The sequence below is a fragment of the Engraulis encrasicolus genome, chromosome 10, assembly GCF_034702125.1.
Source record: "Engraulis encrasicolus isolate BLACKSEA-1 chromosome 10, IST_EnEncr_1.0, whole genome shotgun sequence".
Lineage (NCBI taxonomy): Eukaryota > Metazoa > Chordata > Actinopteri > Clupeiformes > Engraulidae > Engraulis > Engraulis encrasicolus.
In genome coordinates this window covers 6,426,779-6,454,112 of record NC_085866.1, presented here as the reverse complement: position 1 = coordinate 6,454,112, position 27,334 = coordinate 6,426,779, and the positions used below count along the sequence as shown (strand labels likewise).

Below are 27,334 nucleotides of genomic sequence, written 5' to 3'. Positions count from 1 at the left end.
CTAGGCCTATACTTATCAGAGTGACAAGGCCTATACTCAGCAGAGTGACTAGGCCTATACCTATTAGAGTGACTAGGCCTATACTTATCAGAGAGACAAGGCCTATACTCAGCAGAGTGACTAGGCTTATACCTATTAGAGTGACTAGGCTTATACTTATCAGAGTGACAAGGCCTATACTCAGCAGAGTGACTAGGCCTATACTCAGCAGAGTGACTAGGCCTATACTCAGCAGAGTGACTAGGCTTATACTTATCAGAGTGACTAGGCCTATACTTATCAGAGTGACAAGGCCTATACCTATTAGAGTGACTAGGCCTATACTTATCAGAGTGACTAGGCCTATACTCAGCAGAGTGACTAGGCCTATACTCAGCAGAGTGACTAGGCCTATACTCAGCAGAGTGACTAGGCCTATACCTATTAGAGTGACTAGGCCTATACTTATCAGAGTGACTAGGCCTATACTTATCAGAGTGACTAGGCCTATACTCAGCAGAGTGACTAGGCCTATACCTATTAGAGTGACTAGGCCTATACTGCCCTACAATTTCAGAACGCAGTATAATTCAAAATGGCAAACTGAGAAAAAAGGCTTTAAAGTTTCCTTTCTGTCCACGCGACTGTGTTGGAGGTAAAGTGGTGATGACACTTCCATATAATACTTTTTTATGGTGAAAATTTATGCACACAAGAAAAAAGCAAAAAAACCAACATTCTCATTACTTTTTAGCTGAAAAATCATTATACTGCGCTCTGTTGTGGTATTACTGTCTACACCAAAACCACGGTGTCAATGGAGAAGTGTAGTATAATTCGCATTATACTGCGTTCTTGGCTAGTACGACGTAACCTCCTAAAACCAAAAAGCGCAGTATAATCAGTTTTTTGCGTTTTTTTCCGAAACGGGACCAAGTTGGGCCACAAAATTTTAACACAAGAAAAAGAAGGTATTTTAAAGCCAATTTCCGGTCTAAACCCATTTTCGACCATTTTCAAGATACTGCGTTCTGATATTGTAGGGCAGTATACTCAGCAGAGTGACTAGGCCTATACTTATCAGAGTGACTAGGCCTATACTTATCAGAGTGACTAGGCCTATACTCAGCAGAGTGACTAGGCCTATACCTATTAGAGTGACTAGGCCTATACTTATCAGAGTGACTAGGCCTATACTCAGCAGAGTGACTAGGCCTATACTCAGCAGAGTGACTAGGCCTATACTTATCAGAGTGACTAGGCCTATACTTATTAGAGTGACTAGGCCTATACTGCCCTACAATCTAAGAACGCAGTAACTCTGAAAACTGCAAACTGAGAAAAAAGGCTTTAAAGTTTTCCATATGGCGCGACAACTGTGTTGTCGGTAAATTGGTGGTGACACTTCCTGGTAATGCTTGTTTAGGATAGAAATTTAATGCACACAAAACCCCCCAAAAAAACAACATTTATGTGTCTTTTTGCCACAAAAAACAAAGTTACTGCGTTCTTGGCTGGTATTACTGCACTGTAAAAAACAATTGCATGTTTTAACTTAAAACTTTAAGTTAACCAGCTGCCTCACAGATTAAAGTTAATTAAAATCGTTATTGTGAGTTGTGTGCACCTTGTCAAAAGCAGAGTTGTGAGTCATCATGATGTTACACTTGCGGTTGTTTCAACTTAACGGTTCAAGTTAAAAATTCAGTGAGCTTGAGTACTCGAGTCGCAATGACTTTGCAATTATTGTTAATTCAACTTAGTTGTGCAAGTTAAAAATTAAGTGAGCTTGAGTACTTGAGTTGTAATGACTTTGCAATTATTGTTATTTCAACTTAGTTGTGCAAGTTAAAAATAAAATGAACTTGAGGACTTGAGTCTCAATAACTTTGCACTTATTGTTATTTTAACTTAGTTCTGCAAATTAAAAATAAACTGAAGTTCATAGTAAAATAACAGAAAACTTTTCTTCACCCAAAATATTTTATTATAGAGCAACATGTAAAAACAATTACACAACAATACAACAAACTATACACTTCATAGTTAGCTGGCACACCTCAAAGTTTGCAAAACTTATGCATGAAAAAAAAAATCAATTGCTTAGCAAAACTGTAACAGAATTTCACAAATGTTTTCTGCTATGTTTTTAGTATTACATTTAGTAATGTAAACAAAACGCAGCAATACAACATAAATGATGCAGATACGTTACAAAACCAACAAGGAAATATATATTTAAAGGAGAAAATCCATTTTCCATACTTAACGCTCTTCTCTGATCTGAGATTAGTTCATTCAAGCCTCTTTATAGTCTTTGCATGTGCCCACAATCAGTCGGGTGTAGTAAAGATGCAATGTGTAAGATTTTTAGTTTCTTTCCAGAATTCATGCAACCCATTCACTAATGTTACCTTTTTCATGAATACTTACCCACCACGATCAAATTCCAAGTATTCATTATGACTGGGAAAATTGCACTTTTCATACATGAAAAGGGGGACCTTCTCCATGGTACGCCATTTTGAATTTATAGAAATAGACATTTTAGCTGCAAAAATGACTGTACTTGGGCCATAGTAGAAAACGTTTATTACTTGAAAAGTTTATTACTTGGTAAACGTTCGTGAAAAGATCAAATTTGGCAATAGGCAACCCAGTTTCAATGAGCAGCATAGTTGCAGTACCTTTTTTGACCATTTCCTGCACAGTGCACCTTTAAATGAAATGTGGCAATTTTCTACAGATTTACTGGGGGCACACAAAGGCCAGAGAGGAACGTCTCAGATCAGAGAAGAAGTTCAGTAAAACGTGGTGAATTGTTTTATTAAACAAAAAACATGCTAACGTTGGAAATTTCATAGTAAAATGATACTGTTTGTAACAGAGCATTTCAAAAGGTGTTGATCAGCAAGTTGTGTAGCTCTGGCATCTAAACATTTTAATAAGGTACATCATTCAACATAGGAAAGGATGGATTTATGTTACAACATAGTTCAGTATGAAAACATGGTCGACTGATCTTTTAAGTGAAAGTGCACATCAATGCTTGACATTTCTAAGTAACATGGTACTGTTTGCAACCGGGTTTGTAAAATGGTGTGAAGAAAACATGTTTGAGCCATATATCCATCGCTTCCTATGTTGTTGTCTGATCTGAGACGAGTTCATGCAAGCCACTCTGGTCTTTCTGCGTGCCCACAATCAGTCAGGTAAAGTAACTTGATTTTGTAGCTGCAGACTGACAGCAAGAAGGCACAAATACCAGAAAGGAACCCATGAAGTCATCTCAGCCAGAGAACACAATTCATAATACATACAAACATTGCACTGTTCCTTTGCATAAAAGATTACATAAACGTTTACATACCCTCAGCAGCCACAACCCTAAGTATAACTTACCACCCCCCCCTACCCGTGTAACTTAAATTATAACTTCTGCCAATTTTGACATACAGTTGTAATGCTCACACTACCCTGGACTTGTCAGTACCTGAGATTTTTTCCCCCTTCAAACCTTTCAGAGATCCAGGTCATTGTAATGGGGGCAGGCGTTTGTTTACATTAAAAAAACAAAAACAAAAAACATCTCAATTTATTCCCAATAACATCCAAAAGGTTATTAGTCAAGTGCAGTTATGACTTAACCCCAAAAAAATTCTAACAAAAGGTTTATCAGTGGTTTACAGTACTATCTGATGTACTTAATAACATACTAAAAATCTGCCAAAATCTGACTTCAGGAAAGGCCTCATTTTCAAGATGGCCGCCGCAGGGCCCTTAAATTGACTCTGGCCTTAAAATTGCATTGAAATGACCAGGAATAGTGGTGTTTGATGCATGTTTCAACCTTGTAATGTTGTAATTAGACTATGTCCTTGATATATATATGGTTATTAGTGCAGTTTGCTTTTTAAAAAATGAATTTACAACTGTATGGTACTGTAATATTAGACAAATTTGGCCTCGCGGTTAGGCTAAATACTGCTAACCTCTTCTTAGTGTGCATTTCAATTATGATTATTTTTTACATTAATATACATGTTTTGTATGTGCATGTTATATTTATTTATTTTATTTTGACAGTGATGATCAATGGTAAAAAGCAAGGAATCCATACGAAGGATTCAAAATGTCACTTTTCACTGCCTCCCGTGTAGACAAGACATGACAAACATTAAAAGTGCATGACAGTATAACATCTATATGCACAGGCACAACGAATAATACATCTTAACTTACCTTAACCTATCCTAAGTACACCACCACAACACACAAAATACCAAAACATTACAGTAACCATAAATAAATGAATTAAATTGTACATACACGCACAGCAGATCAGGTATTAGCACCAGTAAAAAACAACAGATTGTGAGCACAAGACAGTTTATCATGTATTTGTGTAGAGCAACAGGCATACATAGTACAGTTGTATGTGGGAAAAGTCTTTTCTGGGGGGTCTGAGTGCAATTGTTCTTTGGAAAGATGCAGATTTTTCCGGCAGCCTGTTGGGTGCAGAGAAGAACTCAGCATCCTTACAGTCTGTTTGAGGTGGTGCCAGAAGAGAAGCTTGTTGAGTGGCTTGCATCACTATTGTGATCACTGTGTGGGTGGTGTATCCAAACCCATTGAATATGGTTGTGGCGAAGGGGAGTAGAGTTGCTCAGCCGAGAATTGAACCCAGACCTTCTAGGGTAGTAAACTGGGGCCCTGACCGCTACACCAAAGAGCCAAGCTTGTTGAATGACAGTCAGGACACACCCATAACCCTAGTGATGGTCACTCCATCACAATGGTAACCAAGCTAAATCATATCCTGTGCCACCAATGCAAAAAAGTGGGATCAAGTACAGTTTCCTAAATGGGCCTGAATTTCCTTTCAACTCCACTCATTCTACTTGTCTCCTAAAGGGGCATGCCATAGGATTTCAGCTTAAAACCTCACATCACATGGATTCTGGAAGAAATACATGAACCATTTATACCTTATCAATTGTCTCCAGTGTGTTGTGCATGGACAGGTACACAAATGATCTTGGTTGCACTTAATGGTTTGTCTTAGAAATGTGGTCATGATGGCGAAGCACTTGCCTCGACTGTTCAGGAAGTTGAGACACTTCTTGACATGCAGTGTTGGTCCAGAATAGGTCATCATTGATGTCCAAACTTAGCCAGGCCATGCCCTCCTGATGACGCAACACCTTCAGCATTGCTTCTAGTCAGGCCAAGAGCAATACACATATCATTTCTGAGCTCCGGAAAAACCGGCACTCCTCCTGGTTGTTGGGAAGCATGCTTTGTTGGGAAGCATGCAACCATTAGCAAACCAAGGGGGTGGGTCGACCATGACGTTTGGGAAATATTGATTGTTGTGCTCTTGGTCAGACCAAGTCTTAAAGAGATTTGAAAGTCAATGATAATCTGGCCAAACCCACATATCTCATCTTTGTGCTGCTCAAAAGGTCTACCTCTTTCCTGTAGTGTGCCTTGTCCCTCTTGATCGTCTGTGAATTTATCAAGATTGGAGTGGTACTGTAGGTTGACGTCCAGTCATTCATTACTTACTTACTTACTTAACCCCATCACGCCATTCGGCGCATAGGGCAGCAACAAAGTCTCTCCACTTCGATCTGTCGGTAGCCAACTTCTCGATGGTCCCCCAGCTTTGATTGGTACAGCTTGAGCTTCCTCTCAATGGTCCATTGCCATGTCATTTTTGGCCTTCATTTCTTCCTTTTGCCTTCTGCGGTCCAGTGTAGTGCGACTCTTGGAATTGCGTTGGGTTCCATTCTGATTACATGGCCGATCCAGGTCCATCTGCGCTTCTTGAAGATGTATTGCATATTTTCTTGTTGGGTGATGTTGAGGAGGTTATTGTTGGAGATGGTTTTGGGCCAGTAGATGCGTAGGATTTTCCGCAGGGATGATGTATGAAAGGTGGAGAGTTTGTGCAGGTCGCCTTCAGTTGTTTTCCAGCATTCAGCACCATATAGCAGAGGAGATATGACACAGCTTTGGTAGAGTCTAATCTTGTGAAGCTTGCCTGTGCTTTGTTGATCCGGTTCTGGATATCTTTACTGGTTCCCCCATCGTTATGAATGGTGCTTCCCAGGTATATGAAACTGTTTGTGTTTTCCAAGGTGTGGTTCTCTATTGATACAGTTGTTGGTGCTTTGGTGTTGATGGGCATAACTTTGGTTTTGCTGGTATTGATAACAAGCCCTACTTGTTGGCCATAGTGCTGAAGTCTGTTTGTCTTCTCCTGTAGATGTGTGTGTGTGTGTGGGACAGAAGGGCCAGATCATCTGCAAAATCGAGGTCCTCTGTGGTGGAATAGAGGGTCCAACGAATCCCTCTTTTCTTGTCCTCTGTGGTCCTCCTCATAACCCAATCCATAGCCAGGTTGAAAAGTAGTGCTGACATTACACATCCCTGACGGACTCCAGATTTTACTGCAAAGCTGGTGGTGCATGCCCCTACGGTGCAAGAGAAGTTGATGTAGAATTGCTTGATAATGTTAACTATGTGGGTCATTTATTAGCAGGGTGAAAAGCAGAAGGCTGAGCATGATTGTGCAAGCAGTGACTCAGTCTTGACAAGGTGGTGCTCCTGCTCTGCCTGTATCCCAGGGCAAGCAAGGGGCATGGACCCGGTGGGAGTACTGCATCCATAGGGTAATTTATTGGTTGGACATCTTGCAATGCCACTCCACTTGCGCCGTTTGGATAGCTACAGCAGCTCCTTTTACTTTGATATCCCTGGCTCCATCCACTCTAAAACCAGCCGGGCCTTCTCTTGCTTGTATCCAAGTCCTACAGACTTAACTGGAAGATGAAGCAGAGTTATACGTACATTGGTAGCATCATAGCTTGAGTGCCTTTCACTGGAAGTATGACATAACTAGCAATTCAAAGTACTTCATAATGATGCCACAGGTCACATTCATTTTAGCAGGATGGGGAATTCTCTAGCATCATGTTTAGCCAGCTACTGTGATTTAGCCTGTGATTTAGTTACCATGATGCTGCACAATATTTCAAGATCAAGTTAATCTGGTCAAGCTGCCTATCTGTGCCATTTCAGCCCTGCCCAAATTTTGGGAACTCAATGCAGTGTGCTTGACAGTAACGCAATGACGGGAGTGAGCAGTTGGTTTTGGTTGTGACGGACACCATTAAAGGGACAGTTTGGTCAATTTCAACATGCAGTTGTAATGCTCACACTACCCTGGACTTGTCAGTGCCTGAGATTTTTTTTTTTCTTCTTCAGCCGTTTCCGAGATCCTGGTCATTGTAATGGGGGCAGCTCTTTGTTTACATTTCAAAAAAACATTTTTATTTATTCCCAAAAACATCCAAAATGTTATAAAACATCAGCAGACAACTAGCAAACAGCAGTACCTTTTGGGAAAATATTTGGAGTTGGCCTATGTTTCATTTTTTAAAAATGTAAACAAACGCTGCCCCCATTAGAATTGCTCATATCTCGGAAAGGGCTGAGCCGAAAAATGTGGCATCACCAGGTACTGACAAGTCAAGGGTAGCGTGAGCAATACAACTGCATGTTGAAATTGACCAAACTGTCCCTTTAAGAACATGGCTCGCACTTCAGCTTGGCCAGAGTCACGATGGAAGTCATGGATGAATTTCCTGTTTGATGTTGTATTGTATTTAAATTTAAAAAAATAACATATTTTGTTCCAAATTCAAATTCTTACAAAGAGTTCAGAGTTTAATATTATTGGGATCAGTATGATGTGGATAATTCTAATTTAATCCGCAAAATGTTATTTTAATTTTACTTGGTCAAACAAATATGAACCATCACCTTTCCTGGTCATTTCAAGGTCTTTATAAGGCTACGGTCATCGGGCCTACATACAGTATAAATACATAAATAAATATATATAATAAATAAATAAAATGTAAAAACATACAGATATATATATTTTTTTAAGTAAAGTGAAAATAATCATAATCACAAACAAACAGGATAGCAGTACTTAGCCTACATACAGTACGCCAGAGCAGATCTGGCTAATATCACAGTAGGCTGTAATCAATCAAAACAAAATGCATTTATAACCATTCATAATATCAGGGAAATATTCTAACAACATTACATGGTGAAAAAACATATCAAACACCTCTATTCCTGGTCATTTCAATGTCATTTTATGGCCAGTCATCTCTTGTCTATACATACAGGACACAGTGATAAGTGAAATTTTGAATCCTTATGGATTCCTTGCTTTTTACCATTGATCGTCAGTGACAAAATAAAATAAATAAATACATTTTAAAACATGCAAATGCAAAACATGTAATATTAATGTAAAAAATAATCATAATTGAAAAAAAAAACCTAAAATGCACACAAAGAAGAGGTTAGCGGTATTTAGCCTAACCGCGAGGCCAAATTTGTCAAATATTACAGTACCATACAGTTGTAAATTGATTTTTTAAACTGCAAACTGCACTAATAATCATATATATATCAAGGACATAGTCTAATTACAACATTACAAGGTTGAAACATGCATCAAACACCACTATTCCTGGTCATTTCAATGCAATTTTAAGGCCAGAGTCAATTTAAGGGCCCTGCGGCGGCCATCTTGAAAATGAGGCCTTTCCTGAAGTCAGATTTTGGCAGATTTTTAGTATGTTGTTAAGTACATCTGATAGTACTGTAAACCACTGAGAAACCTTTTGTTAGAATTTTTTTGGGGTTAGGTGTATTTTTCTCATAAATGCACTCGTCTATATGCAACATCACCAGACAACTAGCAAACAGCTATACCTTTTGGGATAATATTTGGAGTAGGCCTATGTTAAAAAAAATGTAATGTAAGCAAAGTCTGCCCCCATTAGAATAGCTCAGATCTCAGAAAGGGCTGAGTCAAAAAATGCAGCATCAGCAGGCAATGACAAGTCAAGGGTAGCGTGAGCAATACAACAGCATATTGAAATTGGCAGAAGTTATAAGGCAGTGTTTCTCAACCTTTTCTTAGGCGAGGCACCCTTTCAATTCATGAAAAATCTCAAAGCACCCCAAACCAACAAGCCGTAACCTGGTATTGCATCCGATACCACACAAACTTAGATAAGTAACACATTTGGAGACGTTCAAAGTTGCAGCTTTATCTTCGACAGGCTATGTGTAGTACATTGTGTAGGCCATACTGGGGTGACCTAAATTTACTTTATTGTGTAAATAGTGGATGAAAAATGTAAAAGTAAATGGTGGATTAAAGATTCCACTGACTAAGCTTTAATGTAGACAAATATGTACTATATTACATCTATTTAGGTCATTTTCACATTCCGTCAGCCACGTTTCCGCGGCACCCCTGAGGGGGGTGTTTGGCACCCCAGGGTGCCATGGCACCACTGTTGAGAAACACTGGTTTAAGGAATAGAAAGGGACACAAAAGGGCCCTGAAACACTCAACTGAAGTGTGTGTGTGCGTGCGCGCCTCTGTATATGCACATGCACACACAGTGCCTAGACTTGACTAACATACCAGGTGACTACAGCTCCAACCTCCAGCAGATGTCTTCCATGTGGCAGTTGTTGTGGAGGAAATCGTTGTGCTACACAATTTTAAACGATATGGCAACGGTGTGGCCATGCTGTTAGGCATAATATATGCGGTTAACCTGCAGTGTCCGAGCGCCATGAAGTACGTATTCGTTTCTGCAACGTGTGGTAGTGAAAATACAACCAGACAACGCCTCAGCTCGAGTCCACAACTTCCGAAACAAGCTGCTGGAAAGGCTCCCTCCTGGTTGACTTCGTAGCTAATCAGAATTCCAAGGTGGATGTCTTTCGTTGCTTCTCCAAGTGTGTCACCATGGGCCTTGAGAAGGAAAAAATTGTGAATGTTTAGAACATGGGGGTGAAACTCTAAGGGACAAAATCTAAATCTGGGACAAAGTTGCGGGTCAAACTCAACATTTATTAAATAAAAAATGGGCTAAAATTGCACAACCAGGCACTTAATACTTAGAGGCAAATTTCGCAAGTACCCATTCCCATTATTTAGAGTACCGGTAGTACATTACTAGCCTGGTTCACACCAGACGGTTTATGTGTAGCTTCAGCTCCCCCTGGCGGAGCAGAGCTACACACACTACCGTCTGGTACACAGCCATAGAGCACGCTCCGTCTCCAACCAGAAAATAGACGGAGCATTTATTGCTTCTGCACGGCCTCCTCACCAACAAATTCCTTCAAAAACCTTCCTGTTAATCTTTAAAGAGTCAATATAGTCTCTAATCTGTCTTGTGACTCCTCAATGTGAGTTACCGTTTATATTTCAGAAATAAATGCTCCGTCTATTTTCTGGTTGGAGACGGAGCGTGCTCTATGGCTGTGTACCAGACGGTAGTGTGTGTAGCTCTGCTCCGCCAGGGGGCGCCAAAGCTACACACAAACAGTCTGGTGTGAACCAGGCTAGTTCAAATGTGCCTGTGCATATTCTCACACTACCCTGGACTTGTCAGTACCTGTTCTTGCTTACATTTCTCCTTGTCAGTCGCTTTGGTCAAAGGCGTCTGCTAAATGCTATGTAATATAATGTAATGGGCTGAGTCGAAAAATGCAGCATCACCGGGTACTGACAAGTCAAGGGTAGCGTGTGCAATACAATAGCATATTCAAATTGGCAGAGGGTTAAAGGGTTAAATAAACCATCTATCTACAGAGTTTTGTTCATCTAGTGTGAGGTTGTTATTTGTGAAGAGTTCTGTAAAAACATCTTAAGTTACAAAAAAATTAGCTTTAGCGATCAGTAAAAACTAACGCAGTATGTTAAGGGTGATAATAGTCCAACACTAGAAAAAAACCCAACAAAATTCTGGTCTTTCCTAGAAGGAAGCTCACGCAATGGTATCCATCTAGTGGTGTCAAACTCAAGTTCACAGTGGGCCAAAATCTAAATCTGGAACGAAGTCTCAGCCCAAAATCTATATACTGAATGAAAAACAGGTTAAAATTGTGCAAGCATGCACGTCCCTGTACATATTCTGTTGCATATGAGGGTGAGATATTACACTGGCCTGGGCCCCAGTCATTTGCCTGTGACACACTGAATTGTGTGTAAGTCAAGACATCTGAAATTATCTCGTAAGCCAGATTTTAGCCCCCGTGCCTGAGTTTCACACTCTTGATCTAAAGAACATTGGACTAATTGGTTAATCTCAAACGCTAGGTTGTCTTTGGTATACCTGTCGTTCAGAAAACATGGCCGGCCATCTCTCCATGCTGTCGGCAACCATGGGTTGATCCCCAACTGTTTCTTTACGGCGAAGCGAGAAAGTAGCAGACATCACTTCATCCACTGTTGTGTTGTCTGGGTCTTTCTTCATTACCTCCATCTGAATGTAATTGCACAAGCACAAAGTCCACATGCTATGACAATAGTCTTCAGACTTTAGAGCAAAGTTCAGTCAGTACACAACAGTCAATACACTACATACATACAGTGCTCATAATACTAGCAGTGCCTTTACAAAGGTGAGTAAATGTCAAAATTCTTCAAGTAAATTGTACTTTAAAGAGCATTTTTTTGTGGGACACTGCACATTATATTTCAAAGCCAGTACTTATTCAGATTTGGAAAGGTAATTCAATTTTGTGACATTTCATAGAAAGTGAAGAAATGTTTTGTTAAAAAAAATAGCAGTGTTGACTTCGGTCTATGTTGAAAACTCAAATGTTCTGTACCTACTCACAAATTCTCAAAAAATTCTACCTTGCTGAGCATGCTTAACTAATATTTTGTTGCATAACCATGGTTTCTAGTAACAATTTAGCATCTGTGGTCCATGTAGTCAACCAACATCCGGCAACGGTCCACACGTATTGCAGCTCAGTGTAATGCAGTCCACAATTCCTTTGCATGTCTTGATTTTGCCTCACCAACAGCAGGTTTTTTTTTATGTCACCCCACATATTTGCAATGCTATTAAAGTGGTGGTTCGCTATTTTAGACATTAAGCCCTGTTTGTGTGACTTCTGGGGTGAAGTGGAGATCTTCTCATCACAATTTTGACATTTGGTCCTGAATGGAGCATTTGGGGATCCAAGACTGCAGCCCCCCCCCACCAACTTACATTGACTCCAATGGGGCACTCAAGCAATTGATCATACAATGGCTCTGCAAACGAAATGTCTCTGCAAACGAAAGTTTAATGCCATTTTATGACCGATTGCTTGAGTGCTTCATTGGAGTCAATGTAAAGGTGGGGGAGCTGCAGTCTTGAATACACAAATGCTCCGTTCAGCACCAAATGTCAAATGATGAGAACATCTCTACTTCACCCCAGAAGTCACACAAACAGGGCTTAAAGTCTAAAATAGCGAACCACCACTTGTGCTGGATGCTGTTTCTCTGTAACCAAGATTTTGCTAGCAAGCACAATTATGGTACCAGACAAACAGCATACTAATGGAGTGGCCAGCACAATTCCCGGACCTTAATCTCATAGACAACATGTGGGCTGACAAAAAAATGCTACTTATGAGGCAAAACCAAAAAATGCAGAGGAATTGTAGAATTTAGTACAATTAAGCTGAGCTGCAATACCTGCTGACGGTTCAGTGTTTCCCATACATTGAGGAAACTATGGCGGCCCGCCATAGTTTAAATTTGGCCGCCATAGTTTATGAAAATGTAAAAAAAACAAAAAACAAAAAAAACAAAAATTCTACTTTTTTTTTTTTTTTAAACGATTTCCGTTTTTGTTAAAAACGATTTGAATTACGATTTCCTTCGCATTTTCCTCCTGGAGTAAATACATTCTATAGCCTAGAGAAAACCACAAGTGCTTGAAAGACAGAGGGATCAAAAGCCTAGTCAAGTTGTTATAGTTAACTTGGGTTTGGGCAGGGACGCAGGAAGTGGGGTGCTCCGGGTGCTGGACAACAGACGCAGCTGCATCATAGCCTTTCTACCTACTGCATCACTTGTGTATTAGGCCTACCCTAAATTCAGACATAGTTTTTTTCCTCATTATTATTCTAAAGAATTATAGAAACACAAAATATGAATATTTTCTACTTTTGTAATACTTATAAGTAGTTTGAAATGTGAATGCAATTTTGGTTTGAAATGAGTGATAAACTTTTAGACCCCAACCAGACCGGAACAGTGGTGTAGAACGGTGCAGCCAGTGACGCGGGAGAGATGTTTGTTTTGTTTAGCTTGTGGTGTCAAGGTAGTAATAAATGTGGTATTAACAGCGATATGTTGGCTTGGGCATGCATCAACATACACGGTCTTAAACCCATTGGAGGAGCTAACTTGTTGTGAAGAGAAGTCTCGGAAAACACGGACCAACTAAGCAAGGAATTAGGTGAATTTAAAGTGCGACGGGAGAAGGAAATGTCACCAAAATTGTGAATCGTGTTAGGTAAGAAGTGACTTTTGTTCCTTCCGGTGGAGGTTGGATTCGTAGTAGCACATTGGTAGGCTAGGTCTTGCCTATTGCTGGTGAAGTCTATCTTAGCCTCGGAGTTTGCTATGGGGTGAATCTGTAGCACAGCCGATGTTGTGCGTGGCTTGTCTATCAACTGTTGCCAAAGTTGAATTGCCGCGGTGTGAAATGGCTGTGCTATTGTTAGATGTTTTGGACTTTTGAAGTGGTGGCGATTTGTTCCTTTTGCCTCTTGCTGCTGATTTGACCACCGTTTAGCCTATGGCCTACGTCAAATGCAAACTAAAGGTGGCTTTCACACTCTCCCTGTATCAATAGCCAGCAATGGCACGAGCTGCTTTGGCGCTTAGCCTACTTCTCTCGCCGATCACAGCACAAACTCTTTGGCCATCAGAGTGTAATCACATACGGGAAGCAGTATGCCTGTCTGTGTGTCGTGCGTGCTTTTGTGCGCGGGCGGGGAAACGGGGCAGTTGTCCTGATCGTATGCATCTTGAGATACACAGTCGCAATTGCAAGACAATCTAAATTGTTTGAAAGCCCGGTCACCTCTCACAAGTGCATCGCATAGCCTAGTCATGTATTTCTACTAATTTCACACATTGTAGACTGCCCATGGAGAAGAGAAACTGTCAGGGCAGCGCGATTTGCTCTTGAACACGCCCTCACCTCCACATTAGGTGCGCGTTTCCCTTCCGCAAGAAGAACTTAATAATTTTGAAGTGAAATGTTAAACAAAAAAAGGTAAAATCTAGTCATCCTTGGTTAGGCTACATAAAACATGAAGAAGTTAGTCAGATGGGATTCGCCATTCTTCATCCTAAAATTGATTGATAAAACATTTTTTTTTCTGGGAGAGGACTCCCAGAGCCTCCGCCGACCACAGCACCCCCTGGTCAAAAAATGAGTTCCTGCGTTCCTGGGTTTGGGAGCAATATAAAAAAAACTTCAGAGAAGGGACAGTTGGGATGAGTTTACTAACACTCCCCAGGCTTTGTTTTACAGTTGTAATGAGTTAGGTGACAGGCCTTCATTGACACAGCAGAGGAGACATCGGGCTGCATATAGAAATGAATGTGTAATGAATGTGAATATAGACATACCGGTAAATGTGTAATATGTTGTTCAGCCCTTTTAATGGAAGGAATTTTGGAAAAACTGGCCCTGTGACCAGCACCCCTCATGTACTCTCATGAATGTGTACGCCTATGTGTGTGGGGGAAAAGGCATAGCCTACCCTCTTAGACCCTTTTTGTCTGATGAGTTACACACAGTGATCTTAAATTCTTATCTCTGCTCCTATTTTGTTTTATTATTGTTTTCATTATATAGACCCCTGCATGAGGGACAAATGAAACTGTGTTGTAAACAGAAATGATTCACTGTACTGCATTTTTTGACAATGACAATGTACTACTATTATACATGTCATGGGTAAAATGGGTAGCCATATTTCTCAAAATATAAATGGCTGAAATGTTGGCCCAGGCCTATAGTTTCTCCATGCCCCAATGGCATACTGTACTCATTGTTTTGCCGTTTTCCCGCTGTGTGAATACAACTCCTCCCCCCCCCAAAGGCCCGCGTGACAAGACAAAATCCCTGCTGCCCCCATAGTTTCCAAAATTTCTGTGGGAAACACTGCGGTTGCCAGACTTTGGTCGACGCCATGCACCACAGACGCGAAACAGTGCAGAAACCATGAAGATGCAACAACATATTAGTTTAAGATGCTCACCAAAGCTGAATTTTCAAGAATTTGTTAGTTCGGACAGAACATCGAGTTTCCAAATACAGATGTAAACAAACACTGCTATTTGTTTGAACATTACATGTCTTCACTTTCCGTGAGATATCATAAAATGTAATTCTTCGCTTTGAAATAGAATGTGCACCGTCCCAAATGCATTTTGACATTTACTCACCTTTGTAAAGGCACTGCTATTATTATGAACACAACAGTAAGTGCATACGGTGTACTCCAGGGATGTCAAACACACTGACAGGGGCCAAATCTAACCCATACGGTCATTCTATTTGGCCTAAGAGATCATTTCAGATGTGATCATTTAAGTATGGTACGTGTTTGCTCTATTTTAGCCCATTTTTACTTCAGTAAATTATTGTCAGATTTTGATTTTGGGGTCACTGTGAATTTCAGTTTGACATCTTTGGTGTAGTCCATCACTGAACCCAGAATAATCGGTGCCATGCGGCTGCCTTCAGTGCCTCTGCGTGCGTGCGTGCGTGCGTGCGTACATGTGCATGTGAAGCACTCAGTCAACTTTTTAGTTGAGATATTGTGTTACACAAATACGTTTTGATTCCTTGAGATCTAGACAGGTACAGTATTTTTGGAAAAAGAAAAAAGCGCCTTAAGTGTTAAAGTGCTGTACCTTGTAGATACACAGGAATGGTGTGTGTGTGTGTGTGTGTAATATACCTAAATGCCCCTCCATCACTCCAGCATTTTGCCCTTGTGGAGGATCCGGACAGTAGTTTGACTTCTTCAGGTTCGGTCACTTCCCTTTTCTTTTGTTGACCAGGACCTCCGGGCATTCCACTGCACTGAGTTTTTGCCTGAGTGCATACAAAGAAACATTTCATTTCATTTCAAACTAATTGCACGATTGCATCATTAATTAAACTATTCTTGGCCTTGTTTACAAGTGCAGAGGGTGGCCCTCTTGAAAAATGGCTTGGATTTTGGGTGGTAAACGCCCTTAGCTGATGGGGTGCATTCTAATGAACATCTGTGCCAATTTCCATACTTGCATACCAAAGTGAACCATTTTGTGGTGATTTTGCATGTATGCACTCCACTATATGTTGGGAAAGGCACAAAGGTGGATGAAAGACAGTCTCTAAACCAGGCGTCATCAATGTGGTGCCCGTAGACCAGCTAGCCCTCCAGGAGCTTCTGAGGTGCCCAACAAGAATGTTAATAAACAGTCACGACTACAAGATTTTAGACACAGTTAATGCATTTCTTAATATGAATGACATTATTTCTATAGCCTATAATATAGCCTATAAAAAACATTTCCTTATAAGCAAATTATCATTCAATCTAGTGTGATTTAGGAATGATGTCAAGACACCAGCACTAGGATTTTGAACAAAAGTAGCCCTCTGACCCAGAGAGGTTTGGGAGCCCTGATCTAAGCACAACCGAGAATGGAATTGAGAGTGGGCGACAGACGAGCCGTGGGGCTTTTCCTTCTCCGTTGCAGCCACTAGAAGCGAAGACTGACAATAAGAACTAACAATTACACCCGAAAATGCTTCACAGCGAATTGTTAATTTATTTTAAAAAGTGAATATCCACAACAATGTTTCACCCATGAAGTAAACTTCAGAACTCACTTTTCCATTCACGTTACCTCGACAGAATAATCACACGTAGCGAATTAGAGCTCTAGTCAACAAAGCCAAACGCCCGCCAAAATACCCAGCAACTCGACAACATTGCTAACTCTGGTAGGTGCTAGTACTCCAATAAACGAAGTGTCAAGTCAACCCGAATCACATTTTTCCCCCTTCAAATAACTCTCGTCTCAGAATAAATTGAGATGCCTGTCGTGCCTCGAATACCCAGCTAATATAGGAACTAGCTTTAGCAATTAGACTACAAGCACAGTCGGGCGGCATATTACAAACTTACACATTTCCTAACTAGCCAGCAGACTTACAATAACTGAGGGTGAACTAGGCAGCGTAACCATTTTCAAAATGTAATTTGCCCCGAGATAGGTAAAGCAACTACCTAGATTCGCCATGCATATGAGGTTGACACTGAATAGCAAACCCCAGCCCAAATTACCCACATCCAGCGACAGTGCTCACAGCCCTGCTAACTAGCTTGCCCCCACCACATACGCACCTAGCGTACATAGATACAATGTATCTGGCACTATCTGCCAAGTTCATATCAGTTCGAATGCAGCACAAACTTTGTTCCCCACTACTAACCAAGAGACGCATCTTAAATATAATGTATTTATCTCTCTGAGAACAGCAATTATTCTTCTGCAGCACCTGAAAATGACAATACATTGCACCTGCAAATACCCTCAGAAGCACCGATACGAGCGTAGCATAGCCTACCAGCATCCTAGAGTAGCTCACGGCTAAAATGTCAAACAAGTATACGGCACAAATGACATGGCTTCCTCTGCGCACAAGTAGCTAAAATGATACAAAACACTTACTAGTTGCGAAATCCTCACGAAAGAGAAGGAAATTCGAGCTTCTTCGGGGTGAGTCGACCGTCAGCTACTTCGGGATGAGTCGACCTCGGCTCTCTCTGGCGCGGGCGTCTGGCTGAACTAGGACAGTGCGCGCGTGATCCAAATGTAACAAACGTCTCTGCAAGTTGCGTCATATCAGGGTGGGAGCTGGGAGAGGGAGGGCAGCGGTGCTGGTTGCGTTAGGCCTACTGAACAAACAAAAGACGGACCTACCGATTTTTTTGTCCCACAAAAACACCAAACACCTAAGTCATTATGGACTTCGACTACACCACCATGTTTTATTATTATATTAGGCCTATTTCCCAATTCTAATTATTGTCATTCTTCATGTGTTCCCCTTTTCTCCTTTGGTGCTCATCGGGACTCTTGCTTGTTTCAAGGATATCCAAGATATTGATAAAATCATTTAGATAAAAACGCCTTATTCCTGGAGTAGCCTAAAGATGTCAAAAGGAGATTGCTATTCAGATTAATCTGGTGCAGAGGTGAGGGACGCCAGCAGGGGGCGATGGAGGTACCCCACTCAAACTTTTAATTGTAAGTTCATTCAACTTCCTTGTGTTGAAAGAACTTATGGGTACAAGTCAAATAACTACAACTCAGACATATGAGTTGAATTTTCATAAATCATTTTTGTATAACAGAATAAATTAAATATACAAGTTATCATAACTAATCACTCATATATTTTTTTACAGTGTGCCACAAAATGGAGTTACTGCAGGAGTTACTGCGTTCTTGGCTAGTATTACTGTCTACTCCCAAACCAGTCCCATTGGAACGTGCAGCAGTAACTCGCCGACTTACTGCGTTTTTGTTTTGTACGACATAACCTTTAAATACAACAAGCAGTAACTTTTTTTGGGTCATTTTTGCACTTTCAAATTGAGTTTTCTCCAAAACGGGACGGTGTTGGACCACCATTTTTTGACACAAGACAAATGAGGTAGTTTAAAGTCCATTTCCGATATAAAAATTGTTTCGACCATTTTGAGTTACTGCGTTCTTGTTTTGCACGGCAGTATACTTCAGAGTGACTAGGCCTATACTTCAGAGTGACTAGGCCTATACTTCAGAGTGACTAGGCCTATACTTATTAGAGTGACTAGGCCTATACTTCAGAGTGACTAGGCCTATACTCATCAGCTTGACTGAAACCAGTTAGAGCAGGGTCTTGTGTGGGCATTCAGCTGAAATGAAATCCAACTAAAAGTAACCGCATGCCTCCAGTGTCCCACTGTGTCTTTCATTTCACAGCTCAATCATTTTGATTTAGTTTGCGTTCTTTAAAAAAAATGCAATTAAAGAACAAATTCGAACAGATGCCATGTCTAGTTAGATGTGCTCTTCCCATCTCGATTGGACTCAAATGAACCACATACTTGTAATGACTTTTTGAGATACAAAGCATGCTTTGGAAATGCTGGGATGGGTGTAATTATTCAGAAAATGACATTTCACATCATTTTTCAGAATCTAATTAAAATAATGAACAAAGCGTGATGTATTAATTATTTCCGTGTTATTTATTTTGGAAACTTCAAAATGCATAAAAGACTTTAAAGAACCAGTGTTTACAGCTCATTGCTACAGCAGGAAGACCCAACCAAATCACAAACATGCCAGACAAACATTATTTAATTAGAATGAAGCAGGCCAATTTTTTTTGTTCATTCCAATTTTCTGTAGAGAATAGAAAATTAGATATGAATCTGATAAATTGGATCAGCATGATAACACTGCAGGTCAAGACAAAACAAATGTAGAGGATCTATATTTAATGTAAATGCAGCTGCAGGAACGTAATCAAGCCAGGACCTCATCGATTCAATACTGTACTCTGCACACAGCTCCCTGGTGGAGGAGAAGCAGGAACCATAATAACTTCAGCACCCAAACAGGCCTGGAGCCTGAACTCTGAGGACACAAGACAATGAGACTATTATGGAATGAGTCCTAGAAAGCACTTAGCATAATAACAGCAGAAGTAATCAAGTAATGCAGACACTTTCTGGATGGAATAAAAGAAAGAGCTGGGAGAGGTAGGGGGTAGGATCATACCACACACCATCTCCTGAGCATCTTGTCAGTGGGAGAGGTAGGGGGTAGGATCATACCACACACCATCTCCTGAGCATCTTGTCAGTGAATCTATTTTGAGATATTTATCTGCAACAGTGAAATGCTATGCAAAAGAGGGGGTGGATGTTTCAAGCCTTACACAAATATCCCAACAAAGTATAATGGCTAAGGTGTCCAAAATGACTCAGCTGATGATGATTAAGAAGATTATGAAGCATGGAAACAGAATTATTCAAACATAGGAGCCTCATATACACCACCCCCTGGAGAGAACTCAGCTGGCAGGTGGTATGGAGGGACCAGAGAGAAGAGGAGGAATGAGAACACAGAACTGGAGATAAGGTTCAGCTAGAAAAAGAATGTCAGACAGAGAAATAAATGGAACACTGGGAAGATAGAGGAAGAGAAAGATATGACAGAATACAAAAGGAGGGAACAGATGGAGGGAAGGATAATGAAGAGTTAATGAGATAGCAAGATAAAGGGAACACACTAGAGAGAGAGAGAGAGAGAGAGAGAGAGAGAGAGAGAGAGAGAGAGAGAGAGAGAGAGGCAGCTAGAATGGAGTAGGCTACATAAACATATTGTAGAATCGCTCTGTTTGTTCCCCCTCTCTTCCCCTACGAGACAATTCCAGCGTTCCGATTGGCTGCCTCCCGCAGCCCTGTTTTATAAGCAATGTTGACGTTCGATATCGGTTAGTCTTTGGTTTTATTATTGTTGTGGCTCGTCGCTCTCTTAGCTTGGACAGAGGACCAATTCTTGACTGAGCTAGAGCTTGAGCCGCCAATACCTTAGACAAAGTGTTTAATATTACTGTATTTGTATGCTACATCGATCTTCTATAAAGTTGCCGAAAGACACTTTATTTACTTTTGTCGTGTGAAGTCATTACCCACGTCAAGGAGCGAACAGCACGACAACTGGTGTCAGAAAGTGAGATCATCAAATTCCGGAGTTGAAACCAACGAAATCAACTGTCCGTGAGTTAAAAGGAAAGACTGTATGAATGAGGAAAGTTTAATGCTGACGAGTTTTATGTGAAACCGGCAAAGCGTAGCTGTCAAAATTGCTGCCTGTTGCTAGGCTAACAAGAAACACCATCCATAGCAACCACTCGCAAGCCGCTAAAGCCATCCAACGAACTACCGTAACCTCAATAATAATAATAATTAATGGCAATCTAAAGTCTGTACCACCCAAACGGCTTCACAATTGAATTAACGACTGCTATTGCGACATTTGTGGAAACCCAATGCCCAGGAGAAGTAAAAGAAATCCTTAATAACTTAATTCTGTATCGGAAATCTCTGTCAACAAATCCCCAGCAAGCAAGCTAAACGGCATATTCCCGGCTGCGCCCAAACCCTACAACTGACAAATAAAATTGTTGGCTCCAATGCGTCTGCATTAAATAATTCAATAAATAGAAGAGGAAACGTAAAAATTGAAAAATGACCGATGAACCGCGAGGTGCCACAGGAGAGCCTGCACAGGCAGATAATGCCCCACAGTGGCTTCAAACGTTCCTTCACAGTCAACAGGAACAAACTAAACAACTGCAAATGATGCTGGCTCCCGTCCTAACACACATAAATCAACAAACATTACCCTCAGTCAGTAATCCCACTGTAAGTGATGAAGATGTTGCACAGCGCCCCACATTACATGTTCCTGGGTCAGGTGGTGTCCCCTCTATTCCTTGGGAAATGCCAACAAGAACAAATAGAAATGTCAGTAGCCCTTTTACAGCTGAGCTGGACGTCATCAACCAGCGGGCGCACAGTCACAGCTCAATGCCAACTAGGCGTAACCCCAACCCTGACCCTGTTGTTAGGCGCAGAGATGCCAGAAGCTCTGAGCGTGAAGGCCAACACGCAATTCCCTACCAAGAGGGGCAAAGACCTAATAGCTTAGCTCAGAGTGGCCAACAATCAGTGCAAGATGTACGCAGACCTAAACTGTCTATATATGATGGTAAAGAGGACTGGGATGCTTTTTTGTTACCTTTTGAGCGCATGGCCAGGAAATTCGGATGGACTGCCCCTGAACGAGTAGATAGGCTGCTAGAATGTCTAAGAGGCTCTGCAATTAGGTATGTCTGCTCACTGCCAGAACGCATAAGGGAGGATTATGTCCTCTTGACAGAGCAACTTACTCAGCGCTTCGGACAAAAAGACCCCCCTACTACAGTAAGGAGAAAGTTAAGTGAACTTCGCCAAGGGAAAGAGACGACCGCTGAGTTTGCAGAGGAAGTGCAGCGACTTGTCACAATCGCATACCCCGGAGTAGACCTCCTTCTACAAGATCAGCTAGCTACAGATGCCTTCCTGAAAGGGTTGAGAAATCAAAAGGTGGCCTACGAAGTTATGAACCGAGACCCAAGCTCTCTAGTGGAGGCACAGAAGAGCGTGGAAGCCCATGAACATAACTTCAAGGTGACTGTGGGCCGTGATACCGAAATAAAAAACAGAGCAAGGCGCATTTCTTGGGCTGATGAAGATTTTGTTACTGGTGAAGATTTCACTGCTTCTTCACGCAGAGTACAGACACCTCAGTACGTGACCACTGATCAGTTTAATGCATTTAAAGAAGAAATGAAGACCCTCACAAAGGCAGTGGCAAATATACAGCTGCAACTGGGAAGCCTGCAGTCCACACTCGCTGAGCAGCAGAGAGCCAGATCCCCAGTGCAGTATCACAGACATCATTTGCAGTCAGGCCAATCACGTTCCCGGTCACCAAGCCCAAGTCGTGGTGCCCCTGGTCCATGTTTCCAGTGTGGCGAACAGGGACATTTACAGAGGGACTGCACAAAGTCACGAAGCTCAGCGCCTGCTCACGGCCGTAGTGACAAACATTCCGACCATCATACTCAGTCCAACAGCGCACCATTGCCAAGTCACCAGGAACGAGGGCTGAAACTGAGCTGTGCTAAAAGCAAGGGTGAGAGCCTTCAGATTCCAATCACTGTGAATGGCATTGCAACAGAGGCCGTGGTGGATACTGGAGCTCAGACAACAGTAATTTCAGAAGAGCTGTACCAAAACTTTTCAGAAGAGCAGCCCACAAACCTCTGTAAAACCTACCTTCTGAATGCAGGTGTTGGAGATGGCATGAAGGCGAAGCGGGGCCTGTCTGTGACCTTAAAAATTGCATCCAAAACAATAACCTGGCCTGTACATGTAGCTCCCATACGTGACTCTGTCCTCCTCGGCCTGGATCTGATGAAAGCTCACGATGTCGTCATCCACACCCGCGGGAAAGTCTTCATTGGAAATGAGCTCGTGCCTTCAAAAATAGTGGGAGGAGACGCAGCAGACTACAGCGTGGCCAGAGTGATCTTGAGAGAAGCCACCACTATACCAGCAACTTCAGAATGCGTTGTGTGGGGAGAAGTCGAGAACCCCAGGCCAGGTGTCCCAGCAGTGCTAGAGCCCTTGAACATCACAGAAGCAGTAGCATCTGGAAGTGTGGCTACCACGATGGAGAAGCAAGTGCCGGTCAGATTATGCAACTTCTCGACCAGCAAAGCAGCCTTGTTAAAAGGAGTGTGCCTCGGACTCTTAGTGGAGGCCTACCCGGATGAACCGAAAAGCCTGTGGGAGAAGAAAGCTGTGACTGATGGTGAGAGTGAAGTAGTCGATGCGCCACCCCTGACAATCGGAAGAGTGGCAACGGTCGCCGACCTGCCCGAGCATCTCCATTGCCTGGTGGAGGCCACGAGCGAAAGTCTGAACGAAGAACAACAACAACAGTTCCTCCAGTTGCTACTGACTTACCAGTCCCTGTTCGCTAAAGGTGACTCTGATCTGGGTTACCTCTCCACTGTCACACACAAGATCGACACCGGGCTAGCCAAGCCTGTGCGCCAGCGAGTGAGACGGGCCCCCCTTGGATTTCAAGGTGAGGAAGAACTCCATCTCCAGGACATGCTCAGAGCGGGTGTCATCACGCCATCATCATCAGAGTGGGCTTCCCCGGTTGTTTTGGTACGCAAGAAAGATGGAGGAGTGCGGTGGTGTGTGGATTACCGCAGCCTGAATAGCCTGACAATCAAAGACGCGTACCCTCTCCCCAAGATAGAAGAGTGCCTTGATGTTCTTGGCGGAGCCTCTCTGTTCTCTACGCTGGACCTGCAGTCAGGCTACTGGCAGATAGCAGTGGATGGCAAAGACCGTGACAAGACCGCATTCATCACCAAATGGGGCCTCTACGAGTACACACGCATGCCCTTTGGGCTTTGCAACGCCCCAAGTACTTTCCAGAGGGCAATGGAGCTCGTCCTTAGGGGGCTGCAATGGGACAAGTTGCTTATCTACCTAGATGACGTCATCATCCTGGGTAGGAGCGTGGAAGAGAGCCTCGACCGTCTTGAACAAGTCTTTGAGCGCCTACACAAATATGGCCTGAAGTTGAAGCCTTCGAAATGCCACCTGCTTCAAGAAAAAGTTCTCTTCTTGGGCCATATCGTGAGTGGTGATGGAATCCGTCCAAATCCAGCGCTGGTCAGAGACGTACAGCTCTGGGAGCCACCCAGCAACGTTCAAGAACTCCAAGCGTTTCTTGGCCTATGCAACTACTACCGCAAATTTTTCTCATCTTTCGCTGAAATTGCAAGTCCCCTCCACAACCTGTTAAAGAAAGGAGCTGTGTTTCAGTGGACTGAACACCATCAAGAGGCTTTCACAGAGCTCAAAGAAAGATTGACAACTGCCCCAGTATTAGGATACCCCATAGCAGAAGGCCAGTACATCCTCGATACCGATGCATCCAACCATAGTGTGGGAGCTGTTCTGTCACAACTCCAGTGGGGAGAGGAGCGGGTACTGACATATGGCAGCAGTCACCTTACACCAGCTCAGCAGAGGTATTGCGTCACCAGACGTGAACTTCTTGCCGTGGTGCGCTTTACCCGTCAGTTCCGTCACTACCTACTGGGAAAGAAGTTCCTGTTACGAACAGATCATGGCAGCCTCACCTGGCTCTTCCGATTCAAGTATCTTGAAGGTCAACTGGCCAGGTGGCTGGAGGAGTTGAGCCAATACGACTTCCGCATAGAGCACAGAGCAGGCGTCAAGCACTCAAACGCTGATGGCATGTCAAGGCAAGGCACTGGAGACATGGACAGATGTGACTGCTACCAAGCTGGGAAGTACCTGTCAGAGTTACCATGCCAAGGTTGCAAGTACTGCCAGAGACTTCACGAGCAGTGGGCCAGGTTCGAAGAAGATGTTGATGATGTCATACCACTGGCGGTGAGATATCTGGAGCCCAGCATGGAGACTGACAGTAATGATCATCAATTGCAAGCACCAGAACAGACACCAGTACCCCAACCGACCACCCCAGTAGTCAACTGGATGCAGTCTGTGAGCAACGACCAGCTTGCCCAACTCCAGAAAGCTGATCCTATCATCTCCATTCTCCATCAGTGGAAGGACACCAGCACACTTCCCACTAAAGACCAAGTGATGCTCGAGAGCCCAGCAGTGAGGAAATTCTGGCTGTGTTGGCCTCAGATTGTGAGACGCCAAGGAGTTCTCTTCTATCGCTGGGAGATAGAAGACCAAGACCCAACACTGTTGTTGCTAGTACCATCGTCCATGCAGAAAGAGGTTCTACAGGCTTGCCACAACCCCCCTCACTCTGGACACCTGGGAGAATTGAAGACTCTGGAACGGCTGCGCCAAGGCTACCATTGGCATGGGATGCGAGAAGACGTTCATCTCTTCCTGAAAAAGTGCCAATGCAAGGGAAGCAAAGCGACAGGAACACTAAAGCGAGCCCAACTACAAAGTTACCAAGCTGGTGCACCGTTAGACCGTCTCCACTTAGACATCCTCGGACCCTTTCCCTTATCCAGCTCAGGAAACAAATACATCCTCGTCATAATTGACCAATTCACCAGGTGGGTTGAAGCCTTTGCTGTTCCTGACCAGGGGGCCGAAACAACAGCCAAGAAACTGGTCTACGAATTCATTGCTCGTTTTGGCTCTCCGCTCGAGTTACACACAGACCAGGGCCGTAACTTCGAGAGTTGCCTGTTCTCTAGTGTATGCAAGCTTCTGCAGATCACAAAGACCAGAACAACCCCCTATCATCCCGCCTCTAATGGTCAGGTAGAACGGTTCAACCGAACTCTGCTTCAGATGATAAGGTGCTATGTGGACAAAGATCAGAAAAATTGGGACGAACACCTGCCACTGCTTACCTCCGCCTACCGCAGTTCCCGCCATGCAGTCACAGGCTTCACACCCAACCAACTCATGCTAGGCCGAGACGTCCACCAACCCCACGACATTCAGTCAGGCACTGCAGAGCTCAAGTCAGATCGGATGGGAGTAGCCGACTTCCTCTTCCACCTCAAAGGAGACCTTGAAGAGGCCCATCAGACAGCGAGAAAACATCTCCGCACGGCACAGGAACGTCAGAAGAGGACATACGATGTAAGAGCACAAGAACAGTCTTACAGTGTCGGCGATCTGGTGTACGTGAAGGATGACACAAGGAAGAAAGGACTAAGCCCTAAGCTCCAGGCACCATGGACAGGCCCCTTCATCATTTCAGCTCGACGTGGCCCCGTCATCTACGAGATCCAAGGTGCTAAGCGCAGCAAGATAATGCATCACAACCGACTCAAGCCGTACACCAGTGAAGTCGTTCCTGCCTGGGTGGGACGTCAGAGGAGCCGTGTGCTACAGCAGCGCCAAGACTCGCCAGACCCATCACTAGAAGTAGATGCCCCACCAGTGCCGGGTGTTCAGCACCAAGACCTGCCCGACGCTTCACCTGATGTAGATGCTCCACAGGTACCAGGCCAGCTAGACCTGAGAGAACATCTCGTCACTGCACAGGAACGTCAGAAGACATACGAAGTACAAGCACAAGAGCAATCTTACAGTGTCGGCGACCTGGTGTACGTGAAGGATGACACAAAAAGGGAAGGACTACGCCCCAAGCTCCAGGCACCATGGACAGGCCCCTTCATCATCTCAGCTCGCCGTGACCCAGTCACCTACGAGATCCAAGGTGCTAAACGCAGTCAGATCATGCCTCACGACCGACTCAAGCCGTACACCAGTGAAGTTGTCCCTGCCTGGGTGGGACGTCAGAGAAGCCGTGTACTACAGCAGTGGCAAGACTTACCAGACTCGTCACCTGAGGCGGATGCTCCGAGGGGACCAGACCTGCCAGACTCGTCACCTGTGACGGAGGCTCTGAGGGGACCAGACCTGCCAGATTCGTCACCTGTGACGGAGGCTCCGAGGGTGCCAGGCCTACCAGACTCGTCTCCTGAGGCGGGTGCTCCGAGGGGACCAGACCTGCCAGACTCGTCACCTGTGGCGGAGGCTCCGAGGGTGCCAGGCCTACCAGACTCGTCTCCTGAGGCGGGTGCTCCGAGGGGACCAGACCTGCCAGACTCGTCACCTGTGGCGGAGGCTCCGAGGGGACCAGACCTGCCAGACTCGTCTCCTGAGGAGGGTGCTCCGAGGGGACCAGACCTGCCAGACTCGTCACCTGTGGCGGAGGCTCCGAGGTTGCCAGGCCTACCAGACTCGTCTCCTGAGGCGG

At 43.4% G+C, this 27,334-nt stretch overlaps 1 protein-coding gene and 1 long non-coding RNA gene across 2 annotated transcripts in view; both read right to left on the bottom strand.

Annotated features, from left to right (window-relative positions):
• LOC134457549 (kelch domain-containing protein 8B-like) overlaps positions 1-27,334 on the bottom strand; it is a 150,963-nt gene that overhangs the window by 114,297 nt on the left and 9,332 nt on the right. The window lies entirely within an intron of this gene.
• On the bottom strand, positions 9,572-16,377 carry LOC134457547 (uncharacterized). Its single transcript, XR_010036442.1, has 3 exons — positions 15,868-16,377; positions 11,214-11,363; positions 9,572-9,844 (listed from the first exon to the last, which is right to left on the bottom strand). It is a non-coding gene; the product is annotated as an uncharacterized LOC134457547 (long non-coding RNA).